The 13621-nt window shown below is 39.5% G+C and overlaps 1 pseudogene; it reads left to right on the top strand.

Moving 5' to 3' along the window:
• LOC110216336 (protein NipSnap homolog 1 pseudogene) overlaps nucleotides 1-11614 on the top strand; it is a 32500-nt pseudogene extending 20886 nt beyond the window's left edge.
• Nucleotides 11615-13621: the final 2007 nt, after the last annotated feature.

Raw genomic sequence — 13621 nt, 5'->3', positions numbered from 1 at the left:
TGTAAAGAAAATAATTGTCATTTTAATAGTTAGACCTGCCCCGAAGAGAAGGCTTTCTTGAGTATCAGTAGAATCCCTTCACTGTCTTCAAGTGGATTGTTGCTAGTTGAGAGTTCAACCTCAGCTATTGGTTGAACTAAATGGCCTCTGGTTTCCCTTTTATCTTTGTGACCCTGTAGAACCAATAATTAATTTTTGACATAAAAATATAAAAAGTCCCAGATCACATGACCCACCCACTTCACTTGCAATATATTCTAGTAATGATTGGTCACCAACACTTGGTCATTTATTTTATATGATCCGATGGTTTTACTCTAACAGAAAGCAATGGCTAGAGGGTCAGTGACTATGTAATCTTGTCAAAGCCTTTAAAAATAAATCATCTTGATTCACTGCATCCTGACAGACAAAAGAATAACATTTTCCTTGGAATTTTCCTTGCTCTGTGACAATTCTTATTTGCTGCAAATTTCTTCATCTTTGTAACAAATTTGAAACTGAAAGTTAAAGCAGAAAAGACAGAGACAGATAAATGTCATTGATTTATCTGTGCACCAACTACTATTTGGCATGAATGTTTTCTCTGTGAACAAATTTCCTTCTAGAAGTTATTCTCTTTAATGTTCAAAGCAGCCTAATACTGTACTTGTTTAAGATGAAGATAAAATTGAGTAAATGCGAAATATATGATATCATTTTGGGAAAAATGCATTTGAAGTATATCATGTTTTGCTGGCTCTGTCCATGTGCTGTCTTTCCTTCATTTCCTGATTTATATGTCCAGTGGAACCTATAACTACCAATTTTCTTCAAAGCATTTTAGGGATAGTCAAGGATTAATCCTCACAGCCCTCTTTAAAAAGTGTTCCTATTATCTCTCTTTTTTTTTTTAAAAGTAGAATCTTAAGTAGGAAAGTTACTATGCTAACTGACTTGTTTAAGGTTGTATAGGGCATTGTGTCAGAGTGAAGATCAGAGTGAGGAAGTATCTAGCTTGAAATTCAGTGCTTACATTTTCTCCCCTGCTCCATAAAGAATTGGTCTCAGCAAAATACTTACCTTACAATAACAGTTGTATTCAGAATGCTAGTGATGGGTACTGGACCTGTGATTTCATTGGTATAAGGAACTCCCTCTACTAAGATAGGTCAATACTTTCTCTGCAACTTATAATCATGGTGTTATCTAGAGCACTGAGAAGTTAAATGACTTGTCCAGGGTCACACAACTAGTATGTGTTCAAGGCAAAACTTGAACTTTCCCAGTTTTGAGGCAAGCTCTCCATCCTCTATGCTATGCTTCCTCTCTTGTGAGTGAGAAAACCAACAAAGATACAATAAACATCAAGTATTTTTAAAATCATGCTATATACACTAGTCCTGGTTTCATCTTTCACATACACAAAGGAATTTGTGATCTCATTGACTTGGGAGTTCCTTCCAGTGCTGAACATCATAGCTCATTCTTGTGTGCCTGTCCACTGTGCTTCTTGTTTATGTGCTCTCAGAAGTTCTTCACAGGAGTCTACCCTAACATCACGGGGATTTTCTTTGGTCCTCGGGGGTAGGGAGTTAGAAAGACTTGTTTGTGTGTGTGCGCTTATATTCCCAACATATAGCACAGTTAACATAGTAGGTATTTCATAAATGCTAGTTAATTGACTCAATGATTGCCTGACTGCATTGGGTCAGGGAATCTCCTCATCCAGGACCTACTGTCACCCATGGAATCATAGCTCTAGACAAAAACCAAACAAAACAGAAAACACCCAACAGTACTAGGAATGTTTGGTCATAATTTACACAAACAATACATTCAAATTATTTTGTGGTTGCCTTGCAAATTATTAAAATGCAACAATCTCGGCACTCACCATTACATTGGCTTCATTAATTCACAGCATAACAATGATTTTACTCTGGCCCCCACTGTCTGAGGGCCAGATGTATTACATTTCACCCCTACTCCAAGGTTCTTCTCTACACATAGTAAGGACTCAGTTTTATTGTGATGAAACTATTTCCCAACAATCCTCCCCCTCCACCTCAAGTATTTGTCCTTAAAAAACAAACAAGCAAACCTCTTCTTTTATGAATTCGAATCACCTGGCCCATATAAACTGCAGTTTTGTGTATTGAAAGAATTGGTGGACACTGAGCCACTGTCAATGATCATTAAAAGATCATGGTGAATGGAACTGGGGAAGGGGAGAGGGTCTCCTCTGTCATTGGCTAAAACCCCCATGAATTGTGTTCCCCCTATTTTAGAAGGCCAAGCACCTCAGTGTTAGTCAACTACTTAGCAGGCAAGATTAGCTCTTATAAAGGAACATTTACTTCAAGTTATAACAAATACAAACATACATTCCCTGGGCCCCCCCCCCAATACCTGGTGCATAATCATCCCATCTCAGTCTCTGTGAAGAGAGGGGGATTAGGTTCACAGCTTTACTCAGTTCCTACCTAGCCATAGTCCCTATCAAATTCGTGTCCAAAGCCCTGGGTCTTGCATTTCAGGACACTTCAGGGCTTTGGGTTAGATCTCAGACCCTTTCCCCCTACTGCACAGGGTACACTTCATTTAGTGAATGAAGGGGGAGAGAGAGAGAGACAGACAGAGACAGAGGCAGAGAGAGAATGAGAGAGAGAGAGACAGAGAGAGAGAGAGACAGAAAGCAGAGACAGAGAGAATGTTTAAAATTTCAAATTGAAGCAGTGTGAACTGTGAGGACTAATATTTGTGTTTAGTAAGTGCTAATTTAATTCATACATGAACTATTTTATTGAATTTGAATAATATTTTTAAAATGAAAACATTCTTCTTTTAAAGTTGTTAATTGTCTTAAAACTAAAGAATGAATCAATAATAGAAAATGTTTCATCAGTAGTTTGGTTTAGTAGTTGCCTAAATTGTCCCTTTCACAGACTTGTCAGTTTCATTAAAATTCACTTGTGAAATGGAATTTTTATGAATCTCTGCCAAACATCCTTATCTTTAAGACTTTTCCTATTTCTGTGTCTGCTGCTTCATGTGAAAGGAACTTTTTGTAAATCAAATTAATTTTTAAAAAGTGTTGGTTTATTATGAGCAACAGTAGATTAATGTTGAATATGAATACAAAAAGATCAATTTTGATGAAGTCATTGACATATTTGTAGATAACTCAAAAGAAACTGTAATATTATCATTCATTACTGTGACAGACCAATAGGTATATAGGTATATTTTATTCCCCTTTAAAAATATATTAATGTAGTTTAAAAGTATTCATCTATTACTTTTTACCTTTTCTCTAATTTAATATTTTATTTTTAATTTTTTATTGGCATGATTACATGTAGGAAGCTTAATAATATTAAATTAAATTAAAATAAAAATATTCACTATCTGAATATCTTTTCTATTATTCATTTAATTTCAGGATTATTACTGAAAATAATTTTGTCGTATAGAAGAGAGATTGTTAAGAAAACAACAACAACAAACAACAGTCTGATCTGGATGTTTACTATGTTCTGTATACCTCTGTCCTCACAACAATGAAATCATCAGTCCAGATTTCCCAAATCTGGCATTTGGGAAAATCACTCCCTGCCCCCCCCCAAAAAAAACCCCAGTGGTTATTCAACTTTATTGCTATATACTCATCAGGACATTGGTAGGAAATGGGCCCTCATCGATTAGTAGACAGGCTTTTCAATGATGGATCTTACTTGCTTTATAACCATCATTTAAGTACATATAAACACCTACACGTATTTGATATGCATATACACGTGTATCAATGAATCAGAAGATTTTTTTAAAGAGTAGGAAAAGTAGGAAGAGATTTAAATGCCAAACAAGAGGGAAGATAATGAGTTCTGTTTTAAACATGTAGAGTCTGAGATGTCTCTGGGACATTTAGTTTGAAATGTTCAATAGGTGTTTATGATGTGGGACTGAAACTCAGGGAGAGATTTAGCTGAATACATAGACAAGGACCCATGAAGATGGCAGAGTAAGAGCAAGCAATACAACACAGTTCCTCCTTGAAAAGTACTCCAGATCTTAAAAGAATTGCAAAAGAATACAAAAGAGTAGTGATCAGAAATAATCAAAAGAATCCTCAGTGGTTTAGCTGTCCAGTACAAGTTCACAAATATGACCCGCAGGAAAGTGACCAGGGGAGGAACTATGGAATAGGAGTGGGATGGGATTACAGAGCCAGGTCCTTGGGGCAAATGAGAGAGAAAATGTTGTCTCTTTAACCCTAAATAGAGGATTTTAGAGGCAAACCCTGGGAGAAGAAGAGGACAACAGTACTGATGAGGTCTAGATTCTTGAGGGTCTGGGACCCTGAAATGGCACAGCGGGTCCTGCCTGAAAGAATTTGACCCAAATCTTATACAGGCCAGACTCTTAAGGAATCTGAACATTAGTGATGCCGGTAAGGATGAGTGGGCATGAGGAAATCTCAGAGTTTAAACGGAGGCTAGGGTAGATCTTATATACACTCAAATAATTTTGGGTGTTGGGAGGACGGAGAGAGATCCTGAAGCTGGGTTGAGTTTAGGGAGAATTCCAAAGGGAATGTCTGGAAAGTTGAATAGACAATAGGAATAAATAATGAAGGGAACTAGAAGGAAGTGGTTTGAATGAGGTCTGGATAAGATCAAAGGTAGGAAATATCTTCATTAGGTTTTCAAAGGGAAATAGGGAGAGTTGATAAGGAAAGGCTATTGAGTGGAGTATAGCCTCAGGTAACTGAGACCCGAGTGAGGTCAAAGAAAGTTTAAGGGTTCTCTGGGACTCAAAATGGGACCCAAATTCTTTTTGGGGTGAGGGGCAAAGGTCTTGGGCTTGGGTCCATACCCCATCAGTACTATTGCTTTGACCCCAGCAAAAGGACACTAAATAAGATAGACCAGGAGCATAAAAAGCCATTACAATCCCACTGGAAGTGAACAGAACCTAGCTATAATACAAAAGTAAGGCTGGAACAATAAGTAAACAAAAAAAGAGACGACAATCATTATGATGCTAAAGATGGCCAAAACATAAACTCAGAAGAGAACTCAAAATTCCTACAAGCAAAGGCTTAAAGGAATACAGCTTAGCCACAAACTCAATGGAATTCCTAGAAGAATAAAAGCAGTAGTCTTTAAAGAGTTAAAACTGATATTAAAAATTAAATGAGAATGCTAGAAAAAAGCATTATAAAAGAAATGAGAACTATAGAGGAGAGACTTGGAAAGAGAATTAATAGCTTGGCAAAAGAGGTACAGAACATTGCCACATTAACAAACTCTCTGAAACTTATGATGGACAAAACAGAAGTTAGTGACTTCAGAAACAATAAAAAACATTAAAACAAAATCAAACAGTTGAAATAATAGAAAAAAATGTGAAGCATCGCGTGTCAAAAACAAAAGAACTGGAGTATACAGATCAAGGAGAGAGAATTTCAGAATCTCTGGACTACTTGAAAAACATGACCCTCCCCCACCCCCAAAAAAGACCTGGACATAAATTTTTAAAAACTCATTTAAAAAAACCCTGCCCATATATATTAGAACAGGAAGGGAAAATTAAAATAGAATGAATCCACAGGTCATCTCCTGAAAGAAAACCCAAAGCATATATAGATGTGAGTCATCTACACAGATTATAATTACACCCTTGGGAGATGATGAGCTTTGCAAGAGACTAAAGAGAAAAGGAGAAAAGAACACAGGAGCGAAGAGCCCAGGGATACACAGAGAATTGGGGGCAGGGGGATGATTTAGACAGGAAGTCCACAAAGGAGACTGGGAGCAGTCAGACAGGTAGGAGGAGAACCAAGAGACAGCAATGTCACAAAATCCCAGAAAGGAGGAAGTATCTAGGAAAAGAAGGTATCAGTAATATCAAAAGTAGCAGAGAGGTGAGGAAGGAGAACTATTTTTCATCAGCAGCTTGGTTTTGACTCTACGGGAACATTGTGCCCTCTCCAGGAAATCTTATCACCATGTTGATTGACTTTTTTTTTGCTTTGATACTTGACACCTTCAGAACTCCCTCAGTAGCGTCTCCTCTCTGACTGGAGGGCTGGAGGGTGGAGCAATGAACTCCTTCTGAAACCTTCCTTTAAAGAGGACTCAGAACTTTCAGAATTTTCCAGGCACTTCTCCATTTTCTATCAGCAGCTTGGCTTGGCTTTGACTCCATGGAACATCACACTCCCTGGTGGCTCCTCTCTCTCTCCCTTCCTCTCCCTCTCCATCCCCTTCTTCTGTCCCTCCCCCTTTCATCTCCCTCTCTTCCCTCTCCTCTCCCCTCCCCTCTCCTTCCCCCATTAGACTGTAAGCCTCTTAGGGCTAGAGACTGTCATTCTTTTTCTTATTTGTACTCCTAGCACTTAACGCAGTGCCTGGCAAATGTTTATTGAATTGAAGTGAAAAGAAGATGAGGACTGAGGAACGACCATTAAATGCAACAATTAAGAGGTAACAATATTAGAAGTAATTCTTGGTAGTAGGGAGGTTGGGGATAAGAAGTGTCAGTTGATCTGAGTCTTAAAGTTAGAAATTCTATGAGGCGAATGTTGAGGAGGGGGCAGGGGGCATTTCCTGACTGCAAAGATACAGAGATAAGAGATGGCCTGTCACATAGGATAAGCAGCAAGTGGACAAATTTGGCTGGAGTCATGAATGCATTAAAGAGATTCATATAGGGGAAGCCAAAAAAAGGAGGCTACATACAAACTGTGAAGGGCATAAAATGCCAAAAAAAAAAAGGTTCATATATTATCCTCTAGCATGAGAGAGTCAATGGAGCTTTCTTGAGCTCCTGCATTTGGTTGATTCTGGGTGATGTCCTGCATTTGAGGAATGTTTTCTTGTGTGTGGAAGATAGATTGTAGAGAAAAGAAAAGGTAGGGAAAGGAGGTAGAAGTTATGAGGCTTTTTCAACCATCCAGGCAAGAGGTGATGAAACCCTGTAATAGTACATTGTCTGTGTGAGAAGAGAAGGGGATAGAAGTGACTGATGTTGTGGAGGTAAAATTGACAAGGCTTGACATCTTATTGGATATGAGGGATGAATTAGAGTAAGGAATTGAAGATGATTCTCAGGTTACAAGCCTGAGTGACTAGAAGGATCTCTCAACAGAAATAGGGAAGTTAGGAAAAAGTGAAGGTTGGAAAAGGTTAAGGGGTGGGCAAAGATAATGAATCCTATTTTGTACATATTGAGTGTGAGATAGTACATTGAGCTAGAAATGTGAAATAAGCCGTTAGTAATATGGTACTGTAGCTTAAGAGAGAGAGGCTAGGGAGATTATTGTTGTTGTTCAGTTGTTTCAGTCATGTCCTACTCTTCTTGACCCCATGTGGAGTTTTCTTGGCAGGAATGCTGGAGTGGTTCGACATTTTCTTCTCCAGCGCATTTTACAAATGAGGAAGCTGAGACAAACAGGGTTAAGTGACTTGCCCAGGGTCACATAGCTAGTAGGTGTCTGAGGCCAGATTTGAACTCAGGAAAAGGAGTCTTCCTGATTGCAGGCCTGGCACTCTATCCACTGTACTACCTCACTGTCTCTAGAGAGATTATGTATGTATATCCATTCATCTATCCATCTATCTATCTATTTATCTGTCTGTCTGTCTGTCTATAGATAGATATATAGAGATAAAGGCATCTCTATATATGCATATATATGAGAGAGAGACAGAGACAGAGACAGAGAGAAAGCTGGGATTCAAATGCATGGAGAAGATAGTTGAACATCAGAGATCTGGTGAGGTGACCAAGAGAAAAGGGACGTAGACAATCCCCTTACCTCCATTATACTCTTGTACCTCCATGAGAGCATTGACACAGTTTCCTCTGTCTGGAATGCCCTTCTTTCTATTTCTTTCACCGTTGGATTCCTACTCATCCTTTAAAACTCAGTTCAAATGCCACCTCCTCTAAGAAGCCTTTGCTGACCCCTCTGTCAATAACTAATTGCCTCCTCAGACCTCATAGAACACCTTTGTTTTGTAGCACTTTAATATATTTGTTATATAATATTGCATATTATAGCTAGGATTTGTCAGGAGGATTGACTGAGTAGGAGAGGTGAAAGGGCAGGAGATCATGATCAGGGAGGATAATTTCAATGATGATCAGATTTTGAGCAATGAACTCAAGGTTCTTCAACATCCTGCTTGCCTTCTTTTGGATCTTTCCACCTTTTCTATATTATGGGGGCCAGAACTGAACACAATGCTACAAAAGTGGTCTGTCTAGAACAGAGTATAGTGGGTCTATCACTTTCTTTATACTGGATAGTATGCCTGTCTTAACAGAACTTAAAATGAAATTAGCTTTCTAGGCTTCCATGTTGACTTCCATGTTGAGATTGTAACCTACTAAAAATCTCAGATCTTTTTTTTTGGATGAACTACAGCTGTCTAGCCGTGTATGCCTCCCTTTTGTACTTGTAAAGTTGATTTTTTTGAACCTCAGCGTAAGACTTTACAGTTATCCCTATTCGATTAGTCTTTATTAGATTAAGTCCACTACTCTAATCTATCAAAATCTGTTTGAATCTTGACTTTAGATCCTCTCTGGCAGTGTGTCATCCACAAATTTTATAAAACTGTCTTTGAGCTTAATCTAAATCATTAGTTAAAAAAATATTGTATAACAGTAGGCCAATCACAAATCCTTTTTCTACTCCACAGCAGAACTCGTTCCAACTGGACATTGAAACCTTAATGATTAATCTTTGGGTTTGGCCGGTTAACTAGTTCGCAATTCCATCTAATTGTACTATTGTCTAACCTACATCTCTCTGTCTTTCCCAAAAGAATAGCACAAGAAATTTTGTCAAATGCTTTACCAAAATGGAACTCTAGCTGCAGGATTGCCCTGATCCACTGATGTATCCTGTCAAAAAGGGAAATGAGGTTAGTCTGGCATAGTCTGTTCTTAATGCAGCCATGTGAGTTCTTTATGATCACCGCTTCCTTTTCTATATGCTCACTAACCCAATTTCCCAGAATAATGGCTTCCTCCTTCCTTGACTTTATGATTCTATGAAATCTGAAAAGAAGCTTCTAAATTTACCCTTTCCCCTTTCTCCTTTATTAAACATTCTAAAAGTATTTGGTTTTAGTTCTAAATTAAGTCCAAATTCTATCTAATCTTACTTTCAAAGTCATTTTTGTTGGGACAGTTACAGATCCCCAGGTTCTTTGGTTAAATATTTAATGGAACCTATTTCTGAGGGAATTAAAAAGGAAGCTATGGAATAAGCAAAATATTTAGATTATGGATTGGAAAAGAAAAGTTTTTTAATCTTCTCCATGTACAACAACCAACTCATCATCAGATCAATTATATTTGGACACTTCATTTTGATTTGAAAAGCCACAATTCCAGGGGTCACAAAAAAAGCATCCAGCGTTCCTCAACAACTGAGCACTTATTTTAAGAGTTGCTATTGTTGTTCAATCATTTTTTAGTTGTGGCTGACTCTTTGTGACCCCTTTTGGGGTTTTCTTGGCAAAGACACTGGAGTGGTTTGCCATTTCCTCCTCCAGCTCATTTTACAGATGAGGAAACTAAAGCCAACAGGGGTTAAGTGACTTGCCCAGGGTCATACAGCTAGTAAGTGTCTGAGGCCAGATTTGAATTCATGAAGACGAGTCTTTCCTGACTTCTCGCCTGGCACTCTATCCACTGTACCACTTAGCTACCCTATTTTAAGAGTAGTTGTATCCAAATCAAGCACTTTGTACTCAAGACTGAGTACCATCTTAAAGTACAAAGAGGCTATTAACTAGTCTTTGGAGATTGCATTTTCTTTATTCATTTTATCTTCATGTTATTCTCTTTTTCAGGAACTCATCAACCTTTTTGTTTGTCCTTTACCTTGTCTTCTGACTCAGCTTGCTTTTATTAAGCCCAGGAAGTTGATTAATGAAAGTGAGATTCAATTTAGCAAGCATTTATTAAGAACCTACTATGTGCTAGGCTCTGGGTACTGTGTTAAATTCTGGAAAAAATATCCACAAAACCATAGAAAGATTAAAAAAAATTAAAGTCTCTAAAATATTTTTAGATATGGTTTATTAATACCATTTGTCTTTATATCACAGCCATTTTCTATTTCTACTCCAGATTAAATCCTTCTTATTAGATAGACAGACAAATATGTAACAGAGACATTGGCCAATAAGCCCAGTGATTGTGAGCATGCATAGCATGCTCTGCTAATGCAGAACCCCTGTGGACTTCAGAGTATACACAAGTATTGTTTCCAGTCTGCTTATCATATAACTGAGAATGCGTATAACAGGCATTAACCAGCCATGGCATTTCCTTTTCCTCCCTGGCTTTATTGTAGTGAAAAGGATACTCTGTAAGTCTCTGGGTGGGGAGAAAGGCCTCAGGCCTTAATTTCCCCTTCTGGGGCCCATACATAATTGTGAATATGAGCCTCTGTTCTCTACCTCTTTGTGGGGGAAAAGACTATCAGACTAGGCTTATGATCATGTGCACCATCTCCTTTAGAGCTCAGTGTTTGCCCTTGCAGAGGGGTCCAGGCCTGGTCAAGACTAGAGACAGGGCTTACTGGTACCACTCTCTTTGTCCATGACGTGGATCCCCTGACAGATGTGCATTTCACTCTCATTTCAAAGGAGATCAGCAACCCGTATGAGATGCAATTTCATGATGCAAAGCCCCAGTGACTAGATGCCTCCAACAGTTGGACAGAGCACCTTCCCCTCAGTTTTTCACTGGACATGATCTCCCCCTGTGCTCTGGGGTAAACTGGAATGCCTGGTATGGATGGGGAGCAGGACCAGGCAGTGTACCTGCAATGTTTCTTAGGGGGCTACCCTACCTACAATGGACTGCTTGAACAAAGTCAAAGAAAACAAGGAGTATCTGGAGTTCTGGAAGGAGAGGAGGAAAATACTGCTGTCTTAGAGGAACAGGTATTTTTGGAATTCAGCTTCTGGAATAAACCCCAGGCTCAGGAGTGCCCCACAATGATCATGAGCTAAAGACTTACAAGCTGAAGCCAGGGACCATGATTAAGTGAGAAAATAACATCCTGAGCCATCAAATTCCAGCAGGAGAACCAGGAAGCTATACATGGATTCTTCTCCCAGATCAGAGAGCTCTACATATCCATCATCTCTGAGCCTAAAGAACCTCTAGTCTGGGGCAGCTAGGTGGTGCGGTGGATAGAGCACTGGCCCTGAAGTCAGGAGAACCTGAGTTCAAATCCAGCCTCAGACCAAACACTTACTAGATGTGTGACCCTGGGCAAGTCACTTAACCCCAACTGCCTAAAAAAAAAAATAAGAACCTCTAGTCCTAGGAGGAGATACACAACACAGCTTGAAGAAAAAAGGTCTGGAAAGAGAATGTGTATTAGACAGTCCCTCTGGTCTAGGACAGTGACCATATTATGATCCTCTTGTAAATCTCACCCCTCCAGTGACCCCAGAGATGCTTTCTGCATCCTTGGAGGGAGCTGCTGTGCAGAAGACACCCACATGTCATGCATTGTTCTTTCCTCTGGATCTGGACAGGGCCCTGTCCAGCTAGAAAAAGCAGAATAAAACCAACAGTTCTGGTTTCTTCTTGATCTACCATTGCCCCATATCTATTCTTCCCCCCTGTTTGTCTTTCTAGTTACTCTGAAAGTAGGAGCAGGTCTTTGGTTTTAAGTGCCTTTCCCTAAGATCCTTCAGCTCTAGTTGTGCAGGCCTGGTTTACTTCCAGGTATACATGGGATACAGCCGTATTTACACAAGAGGCTGTGGGGTCTAGCGTTGAGAGTGCGGAGGAACATAGGCTCAGATGCTGGGGCCAGGCCATCAGAATTCTGCCATGCCTAACCTCAGCTGCCAGCTTCACTGCTGCGCCTAAGCCAAGTCCCTCTCTTTGTTTCATGATCTTGGCTCTTGAAAAATGGTCTTGAGCCAATGAAGGCTGAAAGATGCTGGAGTTATTGGAGAGGGTTTTGAGACCAGTTTTTTAAAGGATGACAGGTTAGGGACAGGGAGGAGGGGGAAGAAAGAAGAGACGGCTCATTGCCAAGGGCATTAGGACTTGTCTTCATGTCACTGGGTTAAGATCTAAGGTACTACTGAGTCCACTTGCTTGTGGGAGTGGCCCTCCCTTTGCATGTTTCTCTTGCTTTTGAACTCTGGACTTGGCTCACCTCCATGTTAACTATGTTGGCCATCACTGAAATGGGGCCACCGGCAGTCCTCTTCCTTCCACTTCTCCCTTATATTCCTCTTGGCTCCACAGCTCTACCTGCCGTCACTGTCTTTGATTGCTATGTGGGAGTCATTTCAAAACTTTAAGGGAGGTTGGCATTCTTCCAGCTTTTTGCATCTCACAAAGCATATCCAGATGATTTGGGCCCATTCCCTTTTGGGGAAGCTTTCCTGAAATTCACCAAGTAACCTAATTAAATATTTAATAGGAAAAAAATAAAAATTCTCCAGAATGAGCAGCTAGAGGTCCAGGGTCTGGAGTATATGCCTGATTTTGTGGACAGACTGGTGTGGGGTGAAATCTGGAGTGATTTGCATGATGTAGTATGGGATCAAACCTAAAGCAGCCAAGAGGGAGAAATAGCAGCATTTATGAATTTGTTGGAAGCTAATGCTATGTAGCAATTACTTACTGGTTGAGCCTCTTCTTCTCAGGGAAGGATGGGATAGAGGAAAGGGTAAGCCCCTAGGTGATGAGGGAGGGGAGACAGGAATGTTTTATCTTCTCAGTAAATATCTCACAGGAAAAGAATTGATGTTAATTGGTTAACTGGTATTGGAGTGATAATCACTGGAGGGTATTGTTGATAAGAGATACTAATAGTACCTGATATTTGATATGGGGAAGAATACAATGGACTTGGGGCTCAAACCAATGGGATCAAAGAAAGATACTCCTAATCCCTTGGGAGTATCTAGAATCCCTAGTACTCCTCTTACTAGCTAGCTTGTATGTTGAGTCTTTTTATCTTACTTTTTTCTCACGGCAACTCTATAAGGTGTAGGCATCACTATTATCCACGTTTTATAGATCAGGAAACTGAGGCAGAGAGAGGTTATGTTACTTTCCCAGGGTCACACAGCTGGGAAGTGTCTGAGGCAAGATTTGAATTAAGATCTCCCTGACTCCAGTTATCGCATGCGATCCTTAACAACCCTGTGAAATAGCTGCTATTATTATTTCCATTTTACAATTAAGACAACCGAGGCTGAAGGGAGTAATGGAGTGGCTCAGGGTCACACAAACTAGTCAGTGACTGAGGTGGGATTGAGGAGTGATGAAACAGTCATAACCCACATGTAGACTTGATATTCCTAAGCGGTAGTGTTTTGTAATTCTGTTTTCAGCCTTTTCTGGTTATTAAAGCGTGGTTAGCGGCTAATCAGAGTATTGTTTTTTAATTAAAATTTAGGACCTAATACTGAATTCCTTTACTGGGGAAAAAAAAATTCCGCTGACTAATCTGATCACTTTGGCACTTAAATTCAGTTTAAAACAAACCATTTCCCTGATTAGGTGTTTGCTACATGTCAAATTCTATAATTTAAAAAGTCAATTTGGGAATAATGACCACCTTTTAAAAGAA

The sequence above is a fragment of the Phascolarctos cinereus genome, unplaced genomic scaffold, assembly GCF_003287225.1.
Source record: "Phascolarctos cinereus isolate Bilbo 61053 unplaced genomic scaffold, phaCin_HiC Scaffold_5;HRSCAF=322, whole genome shotgun sequence".
Classification (NCBI taxonomy): Eukaryota; Metazoa; Chordata; class Mammalia; order Diprotodontia; family Phascolarctidae; genus Phascolarctos; species Phascolarctos cinereus.
This window is presented reverse-complemented; position numbering and strand designations above follow the sequence as displayed.